We start from the raw sequence: 15960 nt of genomic DNA on the forward strand, positions 1-15960 counted from the left end.
ATGTAGTTTGTATTAACCTTTGAGTTGATGTAATACAGTAAGCTATTAATAAAGCTGTTGTCTTATTTTGCCATTAGTTTAATTTGTTGTGTGATTTTGTTTATGGTGGGTGAGCCAAGAAGGGAGAGTGTGAGTGCCTATGTTTTTTTATCCAAATAAATGTATCTGGCTATATTCAGTAGCAGCAGCTAAGTGTTGCTGAATATCCACATAAATTTAACCAGATAAAGTTATCCACTTAATTTCACCTGCTCAGTGATCTTTGAATATGGACTTTATGGTGTATAGGTATGAAATGTAATAGAGTTGGAAGTTGGTTAGAAATGTGGAGGCCTGTGGACCCAGTATTTAGACTGTAATTTCTATAAGTGCTTTGCTACTACACAAATTCTAGAATTACATGGTGCATATTTTATATCACTGGATCCATCTGTCATTTTCTTCTTGTTCTGATGTAATTCATTGTTTAAAGTTCAGCAAAGAAACTTGGAGTGAACAAAAATACATTTTAAACTGTTGAAGCCAAGGAAATAGAATTATTTATTGAAAGAGGAACACAGACGGCACAAAATACCATTATTCTTAATTCAACTCATTGTGTTATAATCTATCTCTAACTTTACTAGGTGAATTATAAAAATTAACTATTGGCAAGCAAATTAGTTATGTTGTGTCTTCACTGATACATCAAATTAAGCAGTGAGTTATAGATATAGCAGTAATTATATAGTGTAATATTTTGGCATATGTTGCATCACAATCTGGAGTTCTTCAGTCTTCTACTTCTTTCTCATTGTGATCAGAAACAGAAACTCCATTTGTTCACTGTATGGAGGCTTACGGTGCTGTCGCAGGATTCTGTTGGCCTTCCGAAAGTTTGGTAAAATCAAACTACCATATTGGAAAAAAAAAAGGTAAATTAAATTCTCAGACATTTACTGTATATCTTATGGCATGAAGAGTTTATTCCTTCGATAGGTTCTGTCATTGGTCAAGAATTAGTTACATTTTAAGCAGATTTTAATTTAACAAGATAAAAAGATTCTACTATACGATAAGTCTCTTATTTTTATGAACGAGATCTCTGATTTTAAGTGTATTTTCTTCCTGACTTTCATTTTATACAAGTCATACATACTGAAATACAATTAATCTGACCGTGCAAGACAGACATGATTTGTTTTTAAATCAAAACTAGTGAACTGCACAATGTCTTGGGTCTGTGCTACCTATTCAGTTTCCTGGAAAAAAAATCACTTTGTACATATTCAGGTATTACTCAATGGAAAATAATTTAGCTGACATCAGACAATTCTACAATGTTATCTGAGAATGTCATTATATGGACATCAAACAATAATATGACTTTTGTCTAATCTTGTCAGTGTGCTTCTCTGCTGATGTTAGATTGAGAAGAATGTTGAACCTTGGAAGACATTTTGACTAGGCTGTAAGAAAATATATATAAATTGTTCTTCCTGTAACTCTGAGCTTCCTACTCAATTGGAACTATCCTGGCCTATGACTCTATAAGTCTCAATTAATAAACAACCACACATGTAGGGAAGAGAGTGTTTGCATCTCACTTTCCTTCTGAGGCGTCTTGTGACCTTGGGCAAGTCACTTTACCCTCCATTGCCTCAGGTAAAAATGTAAATTGTGATCTCTATGGGACCAGGAACTAACTACAGTACCAGAATTTGTAATTCATCTTGAGCTCAGATTTGGAAAGATGAGTAACAAAATTCAAATTTTTAACTCTCTCTCTTCTGTCTAGCTTAGCCATTGTAGCAACAGTTCTTGGCCAGGGGTCACAGAGAGTGGCTCCTTTTGGAAGCTTGTACACATGCACCCCAAGTCTGTCAACTAGATGTTACCTCTGTGCAATGTCTGAGACTCCCTCCTCTCCCAGGGACTGTGAATGCAGCCTGTGAGGTATTCCCAGCCCTGACCAATCTGAGGAGTGGAAGCTGGGAACGATACCCAGGTCTCCCCCACAGCACTGTGGGATCTTATTGTTACAGAGTTCCTTGACACTAAAGGTGCACATAATAGGGGTGTGCATTCGGATTGACCGCATTAGTAAAACGCAACTCATATTTTTTTTTTACTTAAAAAATTGGTCAGGAGGCCCCCCCAAGCTGGCCAAAAGTTCTTTTTGGGCCGAACGAGCCGTCCGGCGCGAACGAGCCGGGAATCACGTGACGCCGCGTCACTCGACGTGCCACCGACGTCACATGCTTCTCGCCAAGGATTGCAGAAATGACGTCCTCACTCCTCGCTCGATCACCAGGGAGTTGTGGTAAGTCTGGGGGGGGGGATTAAGGAGGGTGAGGGGGTTTAATTTTTTTTTTTGCACATATGTACATATACCCAACTCATTGGATTTTTTTTATGTCCATATTGGCCGCAAGTGGGACCCCCTTTCGGACATAAAAAATATGAACATAAAATTTTGCTCTGCACATCCCTAGCACATAATTAAAAATAAAGGCCTCAAATCTGAAAAATACCTGAGCCACATAAATGGGCAAATATCTGGCAAAATTTGCCTTGTGGCATTTTTTTCTTCTTCTACTTCTTAAAAAAAAAAAAGATATTCATTATAACTCCCCCGATGTCAACTCTTTGTGCTTCATTTACTATTTTTTCTTTTACGTTTTCTGTTAAGTAACCTTTTTTCAAGTTCCTACCTTATGCCTTTGTTAACAATTTTATTATAAATGTTCTCTGTATTTGACTATGGAAATATTTTTCCTGCTTTTTCTGTTTTATGTAAACCGGTATGATTTGCATTTTAATGTAAGAATGTCAGTATATAAAAATTATAAATAAATAAATAAATAAATAAATAAATAAATAAATAAATAAATAACTTTAGAGTTATTTTAGTTTGTACCATTCAAACTGCCACCTGTACAGAGTTTTTTTCCCCTCAGCATCTCCAAATTTTGTAGAATAAAGACTATGAGGGCAACTTTGAAAAGTCGTTTATCCAGGTTAATAGATATGACCTGGGTAAATAGTCTGTCTGATAAATGTCTACCCTTTACCCAGATAAAAGTATATGCAGGGATCAAGAATGCAAATGTTTTTAGGTGTGGGAAAAGCAGACAGGCTCAGAGGCGGAGTTAGGTCAGAGAAGGGCAGAATGCTCATAGTTTTGCATTTTCAGGGTTGTTTTGCAGGGGAAGAGCACCTATAGAGAAAGCAGGTGCAGATCTGTGTAAGCACTTTACCTCTAGCAAATTCTCTTTTCAGAAATGATAGAAAGAATAAAAATTTCTGTGGACGATGCAACTACCCACACACAGTTGTTAATTGTCCGCTATGAGTACTTGTGAAATGCCACGAGTGAGGTCTCATAACATATTTTCTGTTTTGTTTTGTACAAATAACCATCACCAAAGCAAGGAAGGAATTTCAGGTGCCAGTAAACCTCAGTGCTCTCAGAGCATAAAGCAGAGGGCAATTACTTACATTCAATTTCATACATTCTGTAATCCATGAGGTTATAGTTTTTATAGGATTTTCTCCCAAAGCATCAGCTGGCATGGTGGCTGAAAGAAAAGAAAAAGATACCCATGATTCTTCTGGGGATGACTGCAACCCAGAGCCAACTGCAGAAAAACTTGTCATAAGGTGTAAGCATTGATAGAGGTGAAACTTGTAGCTTGGCACTCAGATGGTTGCCAGTGTGGGTTTCAAACTATGGAAGTCTCACCAAGCATGAGTGTTGAATGTTAAATGCAATTTGAATCATGATGAATAACAAGACATGGACATTTCCATCAGCCCAATGCTGCTCCTTTGTAATGGTGGAGATACACAGAATTCTTGATGGGGAAAGGGCTGGAGGAGAAATTGGGGCTAATATCCAGGAGCATCTGAAGGGTCTCCTTTTTGGACATCATCATAGAGTTCTGGTGGGAAGTTCGGAAGTTTGCAAGAAGCCAAATCTTTCCCTTCCTGTCTGCTTTGAAGCGATTGGTCCTTAGGGATATGCACAGGAAAAATATTTGTTTTCCATTTCCTTTACCATTTTTTAAATTTTGTTTCTGTATTTTAGTGCATGATAAGACCATTTTGTGTGGAGTGAAAATGCAGGCATGAAATGACATTTTGTTGTTTTTATGTGTTACTTTGGATGGGAAATGACACAAAACAAACAAACAAATGTCATTGTGATTTCCTTGTTGTTTAAAAATTGTAGCACATCCCTGTTGGATGGATGCTCCTAACCCAGAACAGATTGACTCACAACACAGAAACACAGAAACATAGAAATGACGGCAGAAAAAGACCAAATGGCCCATCCAGTCTGCCCAGCAAGTTCCCACACTTATTTTCCCATACTTATCTGTTACACCGACCGCTGAGTTCAGGGCCGTTATCTAATTTCCTGCCACCCCCCGCCATTGATGCAGAGAGTAATGTTGAAGTTGGATCAAAAGTGATGTATAAGGCTTAATGTTAAAGGATAGTAACTGCCGTATCAAGCAACTTACCCCAATGCTTATTTACCCAGAATGCACAGATCAATGCTTTGTTAGAAGTTGCCTGAATGTAAATCCTCTTTTCCACATTTCCCCTTGCCCTTGAAGCAGAGAGCAATGCTGGATATGCATTCAATTTGAAGTATCAGGCATATTTGGTTTAGGGAGTTAACTGCCACAAAAAGCAAGCTACTCCCACGCTTATTTGTTCACCCAGACTATGCAGTTCAGTCCTTGTTGGTTGTTGTCTGAATGCAAATCTTCTTTTCCCCATTTCCCCTTGCCGTTGAAGCAGAGAGCAATGTTGGAGTTGCATTAACCGTTTGAAGGCTTATTGAATAAGGGTATTAATCACCAGGTAGTAGCAGCCATTCCAACAAGCCACCCACAGGCCTCTTCTCTTTATTCCCATCCCCTAGCCTTTATGGATCCACAGTGTTTATCCCAAGCCCCTTTGAAATCCTTCACAGTTTCAGTCTTCACCACTTCCTCCGGAAGGGCATTCCAGGCATCCACCACCCTCTCTGTGAAGAAATATTTCCTGACATTGGTTCTGAGTCTTCCGCCCTGGAGTTTCAAATTGTGACCCCTAGTTCTGCTGATTTTTTTCCAACAGAAAAGGTTTGTTGTTGACCATGGATCATTAAAACCTTTCAAGTATCTGAAGGTCTGTATCATATCACCCCTGCTCCTCCTCTCCTCCAGGGTATACATATTTAGGTTCTTCAATCTCTCCTCATAAGTCATTTGATGAAGACCATCCACCTTTTTGGTCGCCCTTCTCTGGACCGCCTCCATCCAGTCTCTGTCCCTTCTGAGATACGGTCTCCAGAACTGAACACAGTACTCCAGGTGAGACCACACCAAGGACCTGTGCAAGGGGATTATCACTTCCCTTTTCTTACTAGATATTCCTCTCTCTATGTAGCCCAGCATTCTTCTGGCTTTAGCTATCGCCTTGTCACATTGTTTCGCCGACCTCAGATCATTAGACACTATCACCCCAGGGTCTCTCTCTTGCTCCATGCATATCAGCCCTTCATCCCCCATCAAATACAGTTCTTTTGGATTTCCACACCCCATATGCATGACTCTGCACTTCTTGGCATTGACTCTCAGCTGCCATATCTTTGACCACTCCTCCAGCTTCCTTGAATCCCGTCTCATTCTCTCCACTCTTTCTGGTGTATCCACTCTGTTGCAGATCTTAGTATCATCCGCAAAAAGACAAACCTTACCTTCTATCCCGTCCGCGATGTCGCTCACAAAGATATTGAACAGGACTGGAGGAGCAAAAACTTAAAAAACAAAAAAAAAGGAAGGTACGTTACATTTAGGGGATTGGGAGGAGGGGGGAAGGGGATGGGAGGTTAGGGTAGGTGGGAGGGATAATGCGTCGGCCAGCTATTCCTAGAACACCCTTCTGTCTTCTTCCATTCCAGTTTCACGTCTGCCTCTTAATGCCAACACAATGAACTTTTCTTTAAAAAACAAAAAAAGAGATCACCAGTGCAGGGGACTTTATAATATTAAGTGTCTATTTTGAGCACCCACAATACTGCTGATAACCAGCTGAAGCCCATTAATGGCTATTAATCAAGTTTACTTAGGGAATAGCCACTGCTATTAATTGTTTTAGTGGCATGGGATCTTCTTAATGTTTGGGTAATTGCCAGGTTCTCGTGGCTGGTTTGGCCTCTGTTGGAAACAGGATGCTGGGCTTGATGGACCCTTGGTCTGACCCAGCATGGCAATTTCTTATGTTCTTATGTTCTTATTAGATTACAAAACATTGTTAGTATTCTTAGACCAAGTTCCTTACTAGCTAGTAGACTGCGGATTGATTTGGCACCTCACATTTTGGTATGATTGATCTTCACAGGTATTTGCTCATAGTTTGTGAGTTATTCACAGGAATAGCTTGTTCAAGTAGCTGATTAGACAATGTTTTTTTTTTTTCAATGGCAGCTAATAAGTCACCATAAGGAAAAGCTGTTTGAGTCAGTCATGAAAGAAAACATATGATCATGTCAGCTCAAAATGAGAATCAAAATAGGCTCTGTTACACTTTATGTATTCCGGGTACCCCGTTTGTAAACAAAATATTAAATAATAGGTACACCTATTTGTCTATTTTAAATTAATAGGAGATTAGCTACTATATATTTTTGTGGGACCTCTCCTCACAGGGTCATGGTATTTTTACCAGACTCTTGCTTGTGGTCTCTGGTCCATTTTACTTTGTATTTTTTTAGATATTTTTTCATTTATATCACCCCACTTTCACCATTAAAAACTGTTATTAAATTTTTGCTAAATTTTTGTCAAAAAGCTGATGAAACCTTCAAACCACAGTCTGATATAGAAAATGTCACTTTAACTTAGTTTCAAAAGACGCTGTATTCTGCAAAAGTACTTATCTGCTTCACCCAACGCGATCGCGTTCGGACCCCCTCTCTTGAGGTCCTGCTTCAGGGGATAACCATTTCCATCTTTTTTCTGTGACAAAAAATCAGTTAAGAAGAGTTCAATAGCTACATTCAATCCTTTTGCTGTTGTAGCCGCAATCCCAACGCGATCCCAACGGCGGTCTACGTTGGGATCGCGGCTACAACAGCAGAAGGATTGAATGTAGCTATTGAACTCTTCTTAACTGTTTTTTTGTCACAGAAAAAAAGATGGAAATGGTTATCCCCTGAAGCAGGACCTCAAGAGAGGGGGTCCGAAACGCGATCGCGTTGGGTGAAGCAGATAAGTACTTTTGCAGAATATACAACGTCTTTTGAAACTAAGTTAAAGTGACATTTTCTATATCAGACTGTGGTTTGAAGGTTTCATCAGCTTTTTGACAAAAATTTAGCAAAAATTTAATAACAGTTTTTAATGGTGAAAGTGGGGTGATATAAATGAAAAAATATCTAAAAAAATACAAAGTAAAATGGACCAGAGACCACAAGCAAGAGTCTGGTAAAAATACCATGACCCTGTGAGGAGAGGTCCCACAAAAATAGATAGTAAGCTATCTCCTATTAATTTAAAATAGACAAATAGGTGTACCTATTATTTAATATTTTGAGCTCAAAATGAGATACACTTTGCCTGAGGTTAAATAAATGGCTTAGGAGGGTAGAAGAAGCCTAGTGGTTAGAGCAGCAGGCTATGAACCAGGGATGCCAAGGTTCAAATCTTGCTTCTTTAATTTGTGACCTTAGGCAATTCAGTTCACCCTCTATTGCCTGGGGTACGAACTCATGGGGTGATTTACTAAGCTATATTAGGGCTTTACCATGTGGTAAATGGTCTAATGCAGAGATAATACATGGTATCTAAAATACCACATGCAGGTTCTTGTGTCTTGGATTGGCCACTGTTGGAAACAGGATACTGGCCTTGATGGACCCTTGGTCTGATCCAGTATGGCATATCTTATGGTCTTATGTTTTTATTCCAAATTATTCCTGTTAACTGAAAAGCAGAATGTTAATACAAACAAAAAAACACACTCTGAAATGTCTGTTTGCTAATGCCAAAAGTATGAGAGGTAAGATGGGAGAGTTAGAGTGCATAGTAGTGAATGATGACATAGACTTATTTGGCAGAGAAATGATGGAAGGAGGATAACCAATGGGACAGTGCTTTACCTGGGTACAACTTATACAGCAATGAGAGAGGAGCAACTTGGTGGCAGGGTGGTGCTTTATGTCCAGGATGACTTAGAGTCCAACAGGATAAAGATCCTGCATGAGACTAAATGCACAATCTAATCTTTATGGGTAGAAATCTCTTGTTTGATGGGGAAGGTGTATACTACCATCCACTTGGCCAAATGAGAACGAACAGTGAAATGGTAAGAGAAATTAGGGAAGCTAGCCAAATTGGACGTGTAGTATATTGGGGAGATTTCAGTTACCCCAATATTGACTAGGTAAATGTAACATCAGGAAATGCTAGAGAAATAAAATTCCTGGATGGAATAAATGACAGTTTTATGGAGCAATTGGTTCTGGAACTGACAAGAGAGGGAGCAATTTTAGATCTACTTCTCAGTGGAGCAAAGGATTTGGTGAGAGAGGGTAACAGTGGTGGGACAGTTTGGCAATAATCATAACATGATCACTATTGCCTTATGCAAGATGTTGGGCATCACGTTGGACTTTACCACACATATCATCTTCAGGGGTAATGAACAATCTGAGAACACAAATAGCACTTTCAAGACCTTTCTCCAGGCCTACATTAATGAACGCCAAGACAACTGGTCTCCCCTTTTGCCCTGTGCTGAATTTTCACATAATTCTTACATCCATAGTGCCACCGCTCTTCGCCCTTCTAAATAGTGTGGGGTAGATTTTCAGACGAGCGCGAATAGCCTACTTTTGTTTGCGGCTCCAGGCGCAAACAAAAGTACGCTGGATTTTAGTAGATACGCGCGTAGTCGCGCGTATCGGCTAAAATCCTGATCGGCGCGCGCCAAGGCTATCGATTTCGTATAGCCTGCGCGCGCCGAGCCGCGCAGCCTACCCCCGTTCCCTCCTAGGCCGCTCCGAAATCGGAGCGGTCTAGAAGGGAACTTTCCTTTGCCCTCCCCTCACCTTCCCCTCCCTTCCCCTACCTAACCCACCCGCCCCGGCCCTGTCTAAACCCCCATCCTACCTTTGTCGGGGGATTTACGCCTCCCAGAGGGAGGCGTAAATCCCGCGCGCGAGCGGGACTCCTGCGCGCCGGGCCGCGACCTGGGGGCGGTTACGGAGGGCGCGGCCACGCCCCCGGGCCGTAGCCCCGCCCCCGTACCCGCCCCAAAACGCTGCCGACACGCCCCGAAACGCCGCGACAACCGGGCCCCGCCCCCCGACACGCCCCCCTTGGAGAACCCCGGGACTTACGCGAGTCCCGGGGCTCTGCGCGCGCCGGGAGGCCTATGTAAAATAGGCTTCCCGGCGCGCAGGGCCCTGCTCGCGTAAATCCACCCGGTTTTGGGCGGATTTACGCGAGCAGGGCTCTGAAAATCCGCCCCTGTATGTCTCCTCTGCTTCTCCTGGTACCTTCCTACTGGAATTCCAAGACTTATGGTCCCGTACCTCCACTATACTTGAGAAGGCAGCCAAAAGGGCCAAAAAGATCTCCAATGCACACCAAAGGCCTGCTCCACTGTTTAAACCTGGGTAAAAAGCCTGGTTGAGCACATGCAACATCCACCTTAGGCTTGCCATCCATGCATCTTGCCCCATGATATATCTGGTCATTCACGATTCTCCGCCAAGTAGGACCAGTGACATACCAACTGAGACTAACACCCTCATTGGATATCCACAATGTTTTCCATGTTTCTTTGCTGAAGCCATTGGTGCTCTCCTGGCCCTCCAGGGTCCCACCCATACCACCATAGCTCAACAGCGAGGAGAATCAGGTCTATGAAGTGTAAGAGATTTTGGTTTCCTGCCAAAGGGGCAAGAAATGGGAGTACTTCATCTCTTGGAAAGGGTATGGTTCTGAAGAAAACACTTGAAAACTGCCACCAACATTTTGGAGTTCCTTGCCCTTCATCCTAAGAAAGTGGAACTTTCAGGGAGGGGGTTTAAGAGCGAGGGTACTGTTGTGATCAGTGGCTTTTGGCTCTTCCCATAAGCTACTGTGCTTACGTCTGATGCCGGGCATCCCCCAATATTACATGGTCCCTCTGGACATCACTACAGGCCACACACCAACACGGTGAGATACCACTCTGCTTTCACAGCACAATGTCTGGCCCCAATCTCTCTAGGGCGTATGCACCCCAACTGCCCTAAATTTAAAGGTCCACTGGTGGGAAACCTCAGGAGGCACGCCCTTATGTTGTCACAACCTCTGTAGTAGAAAAGGCCTTCCTGGACATCCCTCTAGTGCCTTGGCAATAGGTCAACTACCATTGGTAGTAGTGCTTTTCCTCTCCATGTTACAGCTTCTTCCTGTATTCCAGTTTGTTCCTGATTCATGTCTTGGCAGCCCTGGTCTTTGCTTCAGTTCCTGTCTTCTCTGGTAGTCAGCCCTTGGTCCTTGTCTTCTTCAAGGTCAGTCTTCAGTGTCTTTTGCTCATGCTCAAGCTGTTGCTCACCTCCCAGCATTCCCATTGTCCCTCATTTCCCTCGGACGGAGGCTCCCTGCTCCAGCAGGAGCCTCCGGGTTCCCCCGATGTCGCGGGTGAGTCACTGGTCCCAACCGTGGTCCGCCGCGGCAGGCGGCCATGACGGTCGGCCCCGGTCACGGTTTGCCACAGCCGGTGGCCATAACAGACCATTTAGGAATATTCTATCTTTTCTATCTTTTAACCAGTTTGCCATCCACAATAGGTCAATGCCTCCTATCTCATGAGTTTTTAATTTCTTTGGAACTTATTGGGCACTTTGTCAAATGCCTTCTGAAAATTCAAATACACTTCATCCATTGGCTCACCATTATCTACAAGTTTATTAACCCCTTCAAAAAAATGTAGCAGATTGGTGAGGCAAGATTTCCCTTGTGTAAATCCATGCTGGCTGTGTCCCATTAAATCATATCTTTATGTTCTGTGATTTTGTACTTTAGAATAGTTTCCATGATTTTTCCTGGCACTGAAGTCAGACTCATTGGTTTATAGTTTCCTGGATCACCCCTGGAGCCTTTTTTTTAAAGATCAGGGTTACAGTTGGCCACTCTCTAATCTCTACCAGTAACAAATCTGCAATTTCATTTTCCTGTTCATATCCCAGATCAGTCCAGGTGCATGTGTTTTTCATCTCTACCAGCAGATGGAGGCAGAGAACAAATCTTCACTGTCACTGCTACATAGCAGAGTGTGCCATTTGCAGTACTTCAGTATTTTTCTGTCTCCAGCAGATGGTGAAGGTGTTAAAACTTGCAGTCTGGAGAATTAGAAAAAGAAAAAAGAAAAGAAAAGAGATGGAAGACAGAAGAGAAATTGTTCCCAGGGGGTGAGGTGGCTGGCAAAACCAGACCCCTGGTAGAGTAAAGGCGAGCAGGGGATTGGTGACCCTGAGGTGGCTCTGTCCGGAGTCTATCGGGGTAATTGAAAGCCAGTGGTCTGGCTCCCTCTTCTTCTCCATGGATCTCCCTCCCTCCGTGAGACCAGTAAATAAGAGAAGTACCTGAATTTAAATTCTGGGTTTACTGGCTGGGTCTCAATGGTTGGTCTGTCTCTTTAAAAAAAAAAAAAAAGAGAGAGAGAAATCTGGGAGTTGCCAAAGGGAGGAAAGAGCTTACTGCTGTGATATCAACCAGGAGAATCAGTCCGGGAGCGCCTCAGAGACTCGGATGAGTTGAGGAGAGCTGGCGCATACTGCAGAAGCCCAAGGGATGCTGTGGCACAAAAAGGCAGTGCCAGCTGAGCGTGGGAAGAGTTGTGCCTGTGGAGACAAGCATTTGGGGCTTAATGTGTTGGGGCTCTGTGGCAGATGTGCCTCTGGGTGGGAAGGGGGGAAAGGTCAGTTTGATAGCAGCCAGTGCAGAACAGGAAGGTGGGGCAGCAATCTGGTCATTGGCAGGCAGATAGGGTCTCTCTGAAGTTGCAGGAATGGTGGCCATTTTGCCTGCATGTGTAAGACAGCAGGCTAGGGCTGGGTCTCCTCCCCCCCACCCCCCTCCTTTATCTTCAGTGAATGACAACTCTGTGGGCATCCAGAAATGTGCTGAAGCAGCGGAAGAAGACAAGGATGAGAAGTCAGATGATTCTGAAGACTTTTCCTCTGATTTTGCATTCCTCCTCCACATGGCTTACCTGGCAAAGAGGAGAGCTGGAAACAGATGATCCCATCCACAAGTTTTCCAGAAGCAAGCAAAGATAGATAAATGGAAGGTCAGGAGAAATCTTCCACCTGCTTGGCCTGAAAAAACAGTCGGGAAGTGGTTCAGAAGAATCAGATGGATCCAAGGGGACAGGAGACCCTACGAATAGATCCCCGAATGCTGATACTGAAAAGGATCTCGCCGACCCAGAGAATGTGCTGGTGGCTGAGGGAGATGATCTGAAAGTGGTCAGGCTGTTCAGGAAGGATGAGTTGAGACCCACGAATTCACATATGCTGAAAGAACTGGGGATTAAGGCCCCTCAGGAGGAATCTAATTATGAAGGGGTGGACCCACTAATAAAAGGTCTGCAGAGGCCAACAAAGGCTTTTTCCTTCCATAAATCAGTGAAAAAGCTGATGGTCAGAGGGGAGGATACCCCTGAGGATGGCTTGAAGGTAAGAAAATTGATGCCAAAGCTCTACCCGAGTGCACCTTAGAGATGCTCATGCTTCCCAAGATAGATGCATCCATGTCTGCAGTGACCAAGAAGACCACCATTCCAGTGGTGTAGTTGGCAGTCTTGAAGGATACACAGGATCAGAAACTAGAGATTCACGTCAAGAAAATGTTTGAGGTATCATCTTGGGCATCAGGGCTGTGGTCTGTAGTATTTTTATGCAGCACACCTATTTCCATTGGGTGCAGCATTTGCAGGTGAAGAGTACAGTGCTCTCAGCCCTCGCCAAGCAGGCTGAGTGCCTGGAAGCAGCAGTGGCCTATGTAGTGGATGCATTATATGACTTGATCTGTACATCCACCAGGATTATGGTTTTGGCTGAATCAGCCCAAAGGCTTCTGTGCGTGTAGAATTAGTCAGTGGATGCCTAGTCGAAGTCACAGCTGGGTAATCTCCATTTTAAAGGCAAGAAGTTGTTTGGAGGACCTGAAACAGCTGGTGAAACAAATGGGAGAATCAAAAAGGCATAAGCTGCTCTAAAATAAGCAAAAAAGGACAAGAGGAGTTTTCCCTCACAATTTCAATTTCAATTTCGGGACTCAAGAAGATATCGCCCCAATAAGGGCTACTCTTGTCTCAGAGACAAGACTCTAGCAAGTTGCAGTCTTTTCAGGGCCCACGGAAACCAGCACAGAATAGCTCCAGTCAAAATGCTGGAGGAGGTAAACCCGCATAATGATGTGAGGCCAGTCCACTATTCAATATATGTTGTAAGAGGAAGATTAGCCCTTTTCCATGAAGGGCAGACCAAGTGGATCAGTGGGTTCTGCAAATAATAAGAGATGCCTACACCTTAGAATTTGCTCATCCAGTTCGAGAAGCCTTTATGGTTTCCCCTTGTGGATCCCGTCAAAAGAGAGGTGGCCCCCACCACATTGGATTGGCTGCAACATCTGGAAGCTATAGTTCCAGTTCCTCTGGGAGAGCAGGGGAGAGGATGATATTCCATCTATTTCATAGTTCCCATAAACAAAGAAACCTATCGGTCCATCCTGAACCTGAAAAAGGTGAATGTGGCCCTCATGGTGCCGCATTTTCAAATGAAAATTCTGAGATCAGTGATAGCGGCGGTACACAAGGGGGCATTCCTGGCTTCGTTGGTTTTGACAGCAGCTTATCTGTACATAGCTATTAGTGTGAATCATCAGATTCATGGTCCTGAGAGAATATTATCAGTTCTGAACACTACTGTATGGACTGGTGACAGCCCTGCAAACTTTCACCAAAGTGAAGGTGGTAGTAGCTAGGGATGTGAATCATTTTTCTGATGATTGAAAATATCGAAAGATACTTTCAAACTCGTCAGAATTCAGGGGGCCCCCGAACCCCTTTAGGAAAACCCCACAAAATTTTTCGTGGCGTTCTCTTATCATTTTGGGGGGGAGGGGGGGCGGGAAGAAAGGGCACTTAAAAATAACCCCCAAACCCACCCCGACCCTGTAAATTTAATTCTTTCTATTCCCCCCCAACTTTTTTAAAGTACCTGGTGGTCCAGCGGGGGTCCCGGGAGTGATCTCCTGCTCTCGGGCCATTGGCTGCCACTAATCAAAATGGCGCCGATGGCCCTTTGCCTTTAGCGAGTGACAGGGTATCCGTGCCATTGGCAGCCCCTGTCACATGGTAGGAGCACTGGATGGCCCGCGCGATTTTTAAAGATGGCACCGGCCGTCCATTACTCCTACCATGTGACGGGGTTGGCCAATGGCATGGATATTCTGTCACATGCTAAGGGCAAAGAGCCATCAGCGCCATTTTGTTTACTGGCAGCCAATGGCCCGAGAGCAGGAGATCGCTCCCGGGGACCCCCGCTGGACCACCAGGTACTTTAAAAAAGTTTTTTTGGGGGGGGGGGGTCGAGAGGGTGGGGGATTAGAAAGAATTAAATTTAAACAGTTGGGGTGGGGTTTTTTTCGGCACCACACAGCCGATTTAAATGGGTAAAAACCGCAGGAACGAAGATTTCCCGCAGTTTTTACCAGAACCTGATACCGGAAACGAGTCCGGTATCGATTCACATCCCTAGTAGTAGCTGCACCTTACAGAAGGAAGGCATCCTAGTCCACCCATATTTTGATAACTAGCTCATTTGTGCAAAGTCAGAAGCGCAGAGTTAATAGTTGGGGCAGAAGGTCATGTAGAGGTTACACTCCCTGGGTTGGGTGGTGAACCTGACAAAGAGCACACTTCGACACCAAGAAAGGCAAAGGTATTCCTCACGGTGCATAGAATTATTTGGGAATTTTGCGGGATTATGACTTAATATGATAAGTCTGAGGCTCTTCCTCTGGATCATTCCTTTTCTGATAGATGGTCTGGTGATTTCTTATTGACCTGGGCAAAAGAACACTCTCCGGTACCTGGGGATACACTTGGCTGCTCAGGATTTTGTTATATGATCTTAATTTAACCTCTATTCTTAAAAAGGTGAAATTCCTTTATCATTTATGAGACTGTGAGTATTGATTAAGATAGTGATACTCCCTAAATGTCTATATTGCTTGCAAATATCGTCCATTTGAATAAAGGATAAAGGCATAAGGGCTTTTAAGATAGCCATAGGAACATTCATATGGCACAGGAGATGCTCACACATTAAATTTTGAAAAAGGTGCAGGGGGGTAGCTTTGTCAGTCTTGCGGATTTATAATGCAGCGTGTCTTCTATGCTATGTTCAAGATTGGGTATCGGATCCCTCTAAATATGATTTTGAGGGCCTGATGCAAAATTGGATCACTACATATCACCTTCTTAAACTGTTACATATGCCCAGGGGCTAAAGCGTCTTCCCTTTTCTGGATGCTGTTTTGATTAGGTGCTATACGTAAAGCATGGACGTGGTGGCGAACTTCTATTCAGAGAAACAGCTTTGTTTCCCCCTTTCTAACTCTGGTGGGTAACCCTGACTTTCTGCCTGGAAGAGAGAGTGGAGTTTTCTGGCCATAGGCTAAGAAAGGCTTTCATAACTTGTCTCAGTGGGTTGATGATGACCCTCTCATTTTTCATTAGTTTCAGCACCTGCAGATGAATTGGGGGATTCCACACAAGCAGTTTTTTGCTTATTTGCCTGGGTGACACTACTGCCTCCAACTGTGCAAGGGGAATTTGAATCTAATATCTTTGTCTGATGATGAAGATACATTTCTAGACACTATTCCAAAATTTAATAAAATCGCAATCTGGGTTACG

At 43.4% G+C, this 15960-nt stretch overlaps 1 long non-coding RNA gene across 1 annotated transcript in view; it reads right to left on the reverse strand.

The window, feature by feature from the left end:
* Positions 1-522: 522 nt before the first annotated feature.
* Positions 523-15960, reverse strand: part of LOC115098048 — a 30845-nt gene continuing 15407 nt past the window's right edge. The window contains exons 2-3 of the long non-coding RNA XR_003858398.1: positions 3481-3560; positions 523-891 (exon numbers count right to left, since the gene is read on the reverse strand). This is a non-coding gene — a long non-coding RNA (uncharacterized LOC115098048). The remainder of the gene's footprint in view (positions 892-3480; positions 3561-15960) is intronic.

This window comes from Rhinatrema bivittatum, chromosome 8 (assembly GCF_901001135.1).
Source record: "Rhinatrema bivittatum chromosome 8, aRhiBiv1.1, whole genome shotgun sequence".
Taxonomy (NCBI): Eukaryota; Metazoa; Chordata; class Amphibia; order Gymnophiona; family Rhinatrematidae; genus Rhinatrema; species Rhinatrema bivittatum.